The sequence below is a fragment of the Balaenoptera acutorostrata genome, chromosome 11 (assembly GCF_949987535.1).
Source record: "Balaenoptera acutorostrata chromosome 11, mBalAcu1.1, whole genome shotgun sequence".
NCBI classification, from domain to species: domain Eukaryota; kingdom Metazoa; phylum Chordata; class Mammalia; order Artiodactyla; family Balaenopteridae; genus Balaenoptera; species Balaenoptera acutorostrata.
Genome location: NC_080074.1, coordinates 11519997 through 11528801, shown reverse-complemented (window position 1 = coordinate 11528801; position 8805 = coordinate 11519997).

The following is an 8805-nucleotide window of genomic DNA, read 5'->3' as shown; positions in this document are numbered from 1 at the left end:
GATGTCTTTCCTCGGGAGGCAAGGTTACCCTTCATGACTCTTTGGCCAGATTGAGTGCACATGCCTCTTCCCTAAGCCAGTCTCTGGCAAGAGGAGAATTACCATACATAGCTCAGACTAATCAAGTTCTGCCTCCTTGGGACTTGGGACTGGGGACAAGAATATATCATATCCAAGATCTGATTATTCCAATATCTTTGGTTCTTGAGGGTCAGTATCTATTGTTTGTTGTTTCTGGCTCATTTCTTTGTGAATATGGTGATTGTTAATTACGGGCTTATGTGGCTAGGTGGAAAGTCAACATGGTTTGGCAAAAAAAATGGTGTCTTCTACAAACAGTCAACTAGAGCTTGGTGTCTGAGAGGCATTTGGGGTTCAACTGTCCCATTGCTCCTCCTGGTCAAGTTGGTGTCGTAATAAGTCATATGGTTCCATATCCACACCGCCACACCTGCTCCCTCTTTCATTATGGCTGCCCGGAGGGAAACCACAGAAAGCAAAAACCAAGGGCGGACAGAGCCGGATGTTCTTTCTTCTAACACCCTGTGCTGGGGTTCACAGCAATCTAGGCAACCTGCCTTTACCATGACTCCAGGGTTGGAACAGAACACATCACCAAAAATGGCCATTCAGACCCCAAGGAGCTCTCACTGGTGGTCTCTCTACTTGGGCTTCACTTGTGACCATATTTACAGGGTCTCTGCAGCCCACCACAAGCCTTCTCCTATTCCTCCTCTTACCCTAGACCATGGGCTCTAACCTAAATCCTCCACTGCCTTCTTCCTGCTCTGCCAGGGACGCTTCAGATTCCTGCAACTTAGTTATGCCGAGCAAGTTTCTGGCAAGAGGGCAAGGGCTTCACCTTTCCTAAACAGAAAGGAGCCTGTAGATTTCTCCGGAGTTCAGGGATAAAACAGATTTGGGTTTCTCAGCATGTTATATGGATGAAACTGTCTTGGGAAAGCAGCTTGAGCTGAGCCGAGGGCATGGATGGGCCTTGGAAACGCTATCACTTAAGGGGTGGGCAGAGAAAGAAGAAATGATGAAGGAGAAATAGAAGAAAATAGAAAAGCGTAGTGTTCCAAGGCCAAGGCACAAACATGCATCAGGTACCGAGTGTTCAAAAGTGTCCAAGCTCTATTTCCACAGTGAGGTGACCATGGATTTGGCAATGTGGAGGGCCTTGCTGGCCTTGTCAGAAGTAGTGTTTATGGAGCAGATTTCCCTGGGCTGAGGAGTAAGTGGGAGGTGAGAAGTGATGGTGGTGATTGTAGACAAGATTTTTAGAAATTGCAAGTATCTCTTCTGCCCAAGGAGATGGACCCGACCATCCCATTTAATGCTGCAAACTGCTCTTCCCTCACCCACCCAATCCCCTTACCCTGCTCCACCTATTTTTCCCATGGTTGCATTTATCCCCTTCAAAAATATTACGTGCCTTTATCCTTCACTAACTTATGATCTTTGGTGAGTGTATCTCTCCCCTGTGAGACCAAAACGGTCCCGAAGACTGAGACCCTTGTCAGCTGTGTTCACTGATACATCCCAAGCGCCTAGAACAAAGGGTCGGCACCCAATGGGTGTTCAAAAATATTGGTTAAATGAATGAAGAGGAGAAGGATGGTGATTGAGAGGGATGCTGGGGCAAAGGAGGGGGTTGTTTTTTAAAGCTGGCAGCAACCTGTTTATGTTTATGGCTTAGAGGACCAGTTTGAAAACACAGAAGAGAGAAGTGAGAAATAATGACTCAAGGTCTTAGAAATAATGAGTTTCAGAGTACACTTAGAGAGGATGGTCTGGTTGGGGGGAAGTTGCAAGTGGTGACATGTAAGTCTGGAAGGGTAGATCCATGGAGTGTTTTAAATTACTCCGATGGACTCAGAGTTAATGCCTTGGGTAGTGGAAATCCCGGGGTTGATGCTTTTTTTGAGCAAGGAGGTGACAGATCACTCTGGTGACCACTTGGTGTCACAGTGTTGCAATGTCTCAGGACATACCATTCCAAATCCCATACAGCACAAGTGAATGGTGCCTTCTGGAGTTGTACAACATGGCAACCCTGTGAGGAAGGGCTGGCACTGAGAGTGGCGCAAGGCAGAACTGCCTGATGGGAAACTCTTGGAGACATAATAAGGCCTGACTAGGGTGAGGCAGAGAGGCAGGTAGAAAGTTCCAGAAGGCTGAGTTTTTGCCAGAGCAGAATCAACGCAAATTCAGATCTACTAGCAGGTGGGAAGGCAAGAGGGTCAGAAGTACTGAATGTAAATTGTTTATGGAAAGACCTTCAGGACAGGGGCTGGCTGGACTGAGGAGATAATGAACTGAGGTTTTGGTAGTTGCAGTTGCTCAAGAAAGAAGAAGGAAGTCACTTAGATACCATAACATGTTTTGTTAAAAGTATGATGGTAGATAAATTCCCAGACAAAACCCACAAAGGGAATTTAGAACTTACCCAAAAAAGGACGATTGGAAGAGCCTGTGACCTTTGAGACTGATGTAGGGAGGCCACCTATGTCCTCCTGAGATCGTCTTTTGGTGCCTTTACTATTCTTATTTGATTCAATCCCATCCTGTCCCCTCTGTTTGATTTAACTACACTCTAGTCCATTCAATAGATGTTAATTGGGTATCTACCAGTCCTTGGCATCAGAATAAGAAATAAATGGTAAGAAATAAATGGTATGGTCCCTGCTCCTGATTGGCTGTCAGGCTTCCAAAGAAGACAGAAATGCAAGCAACTGCTGTAGACCGTGGACAATGCTAAAATGAATATTCTGCAGGGATTGGGGAGGGCAGAGGCAGGAGAAGGTCGGGAGCATTATGGTTCCTCCTCTCACTGAGTTTCCTAGTGAAGAGATGGGACGATGTTGAGTTTTCCTTGGTCATCTTTCTTCCCGAGGCTCCAGGAGCTGGAGTGTGCAGCGGGAGGAAAGGGTATAGAAAGTTCAGGATTTCACGTTTGCTCCTGGGATCCCTGACTCTCCTCAAAGTCATCAGAGGTAGTGTTGGCCTCCACTCAACCTCTAACTAGCTCTGACCTTGGGGTGCCAATCATTGCCGGGGAGCCTGGAAGTGCGGGTGTGGACCCAGTCCTTTGTGGAAGCCCTTTTGACTGCTTGGTGCCCTCCTAAGTGAGCCAGGTCAATGAGTAGACCCCAGAGACAATCAGTAAAAGCCTTCACCTCCAAGAAGCCTGCCTGGCAAGAGCCTCCATAAACTCCAAGATCTAGCTCTGCGGGCACCTCCTCTGTGGAGCCTTTTCTGATCTCTTAGGAGATGCATCTCCGGTTTCCACGTGCTTCCGCTGTGAGTGGGAGGTCCTCACAATGCATAGGAGGGAGAGGTTTGCACAGGACCCTCCCTGGACTCTGAACTCCATGGGGCTAGGCAACAGCTTTTACTCATCTTCAATACCTAGCCCATGGCAGGTGCTCAGTGCTATTTGAATGGATGGATATGTGAATGAATGTCAAAATTTTACATCCTCCTTCACTCCGTTGTCACTGCCCCTGGAAGCCTTCCCTTGCCTCGCTGGGCAGAAGTCACCACTCCATCCCTCATACTCTCATCAGATGCTCTTTGACCATCTACTACAGAACAGGGGCTGGCAAAGTTTTTTTTTTTATAAAGGACCAGATAGTAAATATGGCTTTGCAGGCCACACAATCTCTGTTTCAACTACTTAGCTTTCCTACTGGAGCACAAAGAGAGTGGAATAATTAAGAACATGGCCTCTGGAGACAGATGGGCCTGTATTCAAATTCTGATTCCAGACTCCCTCCCTCCCTTCCTTCCTTTTCAGTCAAAGTTACTAGGTGGCCTGATGAGGGTGGGAAGGCAGCCAGGACTCATGCAAGGAGGGTGAATTCCTTTCTTAGGGCTGCAGTAACGGAGTACCAAAACTGGGTACCTCAAAACAACAAACATTTATTGTCTCACAGTTCTGGAGACTTGAAGTCCAAAATCAAGGTGTCAGCGGGGCAGAGCTTACTCAGACGGCTCTAGGGGAGAATGCTTCCTTGCCTCGTCCAAATTTCCAGCGTTGGCTGACAATCATTGACGTTCCTTTGCTTGGAGATGCATCACTACAGTCACATGGCCGTCTGCTCCCTGTGTGTCTATACGTCTTCCCTCTGCGCGTATCTCTATGTCCACATTTCCCTTTTATAAGCAAGCCAGTCATATTGAATGAGAGTCCACCCTAATGACCTCGTTTTCACTTGATTACTTCTGTAAAGACCCTATTTCCAAGGAAGGTCACATTCCGAAGTACTAGGGGTTAAGACAGCAACATATCTTTCTTGAAGGGCCCAATTCTACCCTGTAACAGTGGATGTCAGAGCAGGGTAACAGCCCAGCACAGAGGTGGGCTACACGTGGGCTGGTGAGCAAATAAGGATAATGAAAAAAGAAAGAAAAGAGAGAGGGAGGGAAGTTAGGAGAGTGTGTGACTACAGATTTTATCTCTTTCTTACACATATATTTTATGTCCAATATCTGATTATTCCAAAGTCTTTGTTTCTTAGGGGGTCTATATCTGTTGTTGTTTCTACTTACCTTCTGCAGCTTCTTTTGGTGAGCTTGGTGATTGTTGATTGTGAGCTTATAGATGGGAAACCGAGAATGCTTTCCTCCAGAGGGATTTGCATTTGTTCCCGCCAGGAGGCAGAGGCTATCCTACCCTAGAATGGATTGCGGTCTCCTCCAGGGTTCTGAGTTTAAGGTGAGAATCTTGAGTTCAGCCTCCCCTGTTGTTGGGAGCCCAAGGCATCCATTCCAAATGGTCAGAGCAGTTAATCATCATTTGCACTGATCGCAAATTCAACACCACATTTCCAGTTTGCTTAATACTCGGGTTTCAGCTCACTATTTTTGTTGATTTTTGTTGTTGTTTTGGTTTTTGTTTGAAAAGAAGGGGTGCCTTAGAGAATTCCTTCTCCCCTCAGGAGTCCAGCAGTGCTCTTAAAGACTAAGTGGACCCAGGATCTAGGGGTTTCGTTGTGAAAGGGACCCTCGTCATATCTAGAGCATCACACCAACTGAAGTCATAGATCTTGTGTTGTCTTTGGCTGTTTGACTCACTGTGGAATGTCACATTGGAGCAGCAGAGGCTGGCCTGATTTTTCTTTTTGATCCTGTGCAGGTGGTATGCAGGAGCCTTGGGGGCCATTCCCCAGATTTTTGCAGGGTGTCTACTTTGCCCCTTGACCAGCTCCTCTCCACTTTGAAGGGCATTTCTGTTCAGATTTGCTGATTCACCCTCTTTCTCAGTATTGCTTCTGACTGAAGGGCCAGAGGAGCTTCCTGTGCTGGGTTGCTGGCCTCTTCGAGATTTCCTTGCTTCTGTGTCATAAAATCGAGAGCAGAAGTTCACTTCCACATCCTCGATTGGTTGCTACTGGTACATTTCTGTCTGATTTTCATGTTCATTTTGATTAGTATCTGGGAGATATAATCTGTGGTTTTGCTTCGCTCTTATTTTATCTGGAGGTCTGATATCTACATTTTTCACAGCACCTCAGAAGTTGCAGGTGGTCTTTAGACCAGAATTTGAGAGTCAGGGGTTACCCATGGCATGATCGAGTTAGAATGAATAAGCAGAACAGAGCAGGCTGTGGACGATTCTGGAGTCAGAAAGCTTTTGCCTATCACTTTGTTTAATTGAAGCAAGTAAGATGCAACTAAGCATAAAGTGATCCCATACAAGTGAAGTTCAAAAACAGGCACAATTCAGAATGGTAGCTCCTCAATCATTTAAACAAAAGTACTATATGCTCATCAATTCCACTTCTGGGAATATTCTCAAAAGAGGTGAGAGCAGGGGCTTGAACACATATGCGTACATCAGTGTTCATAGCAACATTATTCACAATAATCTGAAAGGTAGAAACAACCCAGATGTCCATTGACAGATGATTGGATAAACAAAACATAGTCTATCCATACTATGGAATGTTATTCAGCCTTAAAAAAAAAGGAATTCTGACACATGCTACAATGTGGATGAACCATGAAGACATTATGGTAAGTGAAATAAGCCAGTCACAAAAGGATAAATATTGTATGATTCCACTTATATGCGGTACCAAGAATGGTCAATTTCATAGAGACAGAAAGTAGAATGACGGTTGCCAGGGACTAGGGGGAGGTGGGAATGGGGAGTTATTGATTAATGGGGACAGACTTTCAATTCGGGATGATGAAAAAGTTCTGGAGACGGATGGTGGTGATGGTTGCCCAGCCATGTGAATGCACTTAATACCACTGAACTGTGCAAAGTGGTAAAAATGGCAAATTTTATGCTATGTATATTTCACTCCAATTAAGAAAAAAAAGACAACTAATTTACAGTGAGAGAAATCAGAGTAATGGTTATCTTTGAGAGAGAGTGGCGGGGTGGAGGCACAAAGGAGCCTTCTGGGGTCTGGGAATGTTCTGTATTTGCTCTAGTGATGGTTATAAGAGTGTATAGATTTATTAATAATCCCTAAACTGTACGTTCAGGATTTCTGCATTTTAGAGTACAGAACTTTAAAATATTTTAAATTCAGGGACTTCCCTGGTGGTGAAGTGGTTAAGAATCCGCCTGCCAATGCAGGGGACATGGGTTCAAGCCCTGGTCTGGGAAGATCCCACATGTTGTGGAGCAACTAAGCCCGTGCACCACAACTACTGAGCCTGTGCTCTAGAGCCCACAAGCCACTATTGAGCCCAAATGCCACAACTACTGAAGCCGTTGCACCTAGAGTCCGTGCTCCGCAACAAGAGAAGCCACCGCAACGAGAAGCCCACGCACCGCAACGAAGAGTAGCCCCCGCTCTCTGCAACTAGAGAAAGCCCAGCTCAGCAACAAAGACCCAACACAGCAATAAATAAATAAATAAATAAAAATAATAAAAAAAATGAAAACAAACAAAAATGCAAATACAGTAGAGAATTTTTTTTTTTAATTCTACAAGCAAAACTTCTTAAGTCCCAGCCAGAGAGGAGCTGGGCTCCACGACACTCATGGCAGTTGAGAAAAGAATCACAGAGTTGAGAAAAGCCAGCCTGCCTTGAACTGGGTGGGATGCGGGCAACCTCCACCCCCCATCAGAACAGTGCTGAGTCACCACACGCCCCATCCTGCCCTCTGGGAGCTCACACTCACATCATAGCCACGCTTCAGCAACCTAATTAAGCTTCTCTTGGTTTATTTTTGCGTAACTTCTTGTTGTTGTTGCTTGTTGGGTTTTATATTATTGGCAACTTTATTTTTAGAAGTGGACCATTGTTAACCTCTGATGTTCCATGCTCAGGCCACCTCCCTGCTGAGTCCTGGTCACACATTCCCATCAGTGAGTCCTCATCACACAGGGAGCCCCGAGGCTGAGGGGCACCTTTGCCCACTGAGGAAGGAGTGTGGCCTTTGTTGGGAGCTCAGCTGAGCGGGGAGAGGGAACTGGGCTGCCAGGTATCGGAGAGCTGATTACAACAACAAGCCGACGACTGAGAGAGTTAACCTTCATCACTTACTGCGATGGTGTAAGATGCTATAAGATGGTATAAGCAAGACTGTAAAACTGGAGAAAGAGCCGACTCCCCCTTCCCCTATAGGGTCAGATGGATGTTCTCATTGTTGAGGGAGACAGAACACGAGGCTCCAGCCCTTTTATGGATCTTGGGTTTGGGGGAGGACCAGGGCTAGGGCTTGGCGTGGAAAAGCACAGGGTTCTTAGTCAGAGGGGGGAAGTGTCCTCCCCTCCCCCCATAAGGAGGCCTCCACCCAAGGCTTCACCTAAGAGGCCTAGGAATGCAAAGATGCAAAAGAGCGTGACCGGCCAGGGCGCCTGAATCCTTGACCTCAGCTCCCCCAGAGCCGACCCTGCACTGCGTGTACCCAGTCTGAGGTGGAGGGCAGCCAGGGAAAGTTTGGTGCTTGCCTGTGGTCGGGGCTGAAAAGCACACACAGCTTTTTTTTTTTTTTTTTTTTTTTTAGAAATTCACGTTCTTTTATTTATTTATTTATGACTGTGTTGAGTCTTCGTTTCTGTGCGAGGGCTTTCTCTAGTTGCGGCAAGTGGGGGCCACTCTTCATCGCGGTGCGCGGGCCTCTCACCATCGCGGCCTCTCTTGTTGCAGAGCACAGGCTCCAGACGCGCAGACTCAGTAATTGTGGCTCACGGGCCCAGTTGCTCCGTGGCATGTGGGATCTTCCCAGACCAGGGCTCGAACCCATGTCCCCTGCATTGGCAGGCAGATTCTCAACCACTGCGCCACCAGGGAAGCCCGCACACACAGCTTTTTAACCGGGAGCCAGACTTCTCAGCGGTGTGGGTCTGTTGCCCTCTCTAGGTGGGGGAAACAGGGTGGAAACAGGGTTGCCCTCTCTAGGTGGGGGAAACAGGAAAAAGGGCCTTCCCCGAGGTGACAAATGGAGCCCCTCATGCTCCCTGGAGACCTGGAGAGCCCAGCGCGTGTTGATCCCAGGTCACAGAGCTCGGGCCAGTGAGCCCACACCACCTCGATTTCTGGAAGGGCCTATCTCCTCCCACTAGTGACCAGGCCTGGGGTGGCCCCTTCTGGGTGGGTTTCCCACCCCCCAGACCACAACGGAGGAGCACAGCCCATGCTTTCTCTGCCCTGTGGGACATTCCAGGCACTTCCCGGCCAGGCCCTTCCTGGCAGAAGAAAAGCAAAGAACAATCAGGCCAGGAATCCAGTGGCCACAGGTTCTGGGCACTCCCCGCCCCTGGTCCCCACCCCTGCCCTGTACCCTCTTCCTTCATTTCTCTTCTCTCCTGTCACTCTGTCTCTGCTCAGGAG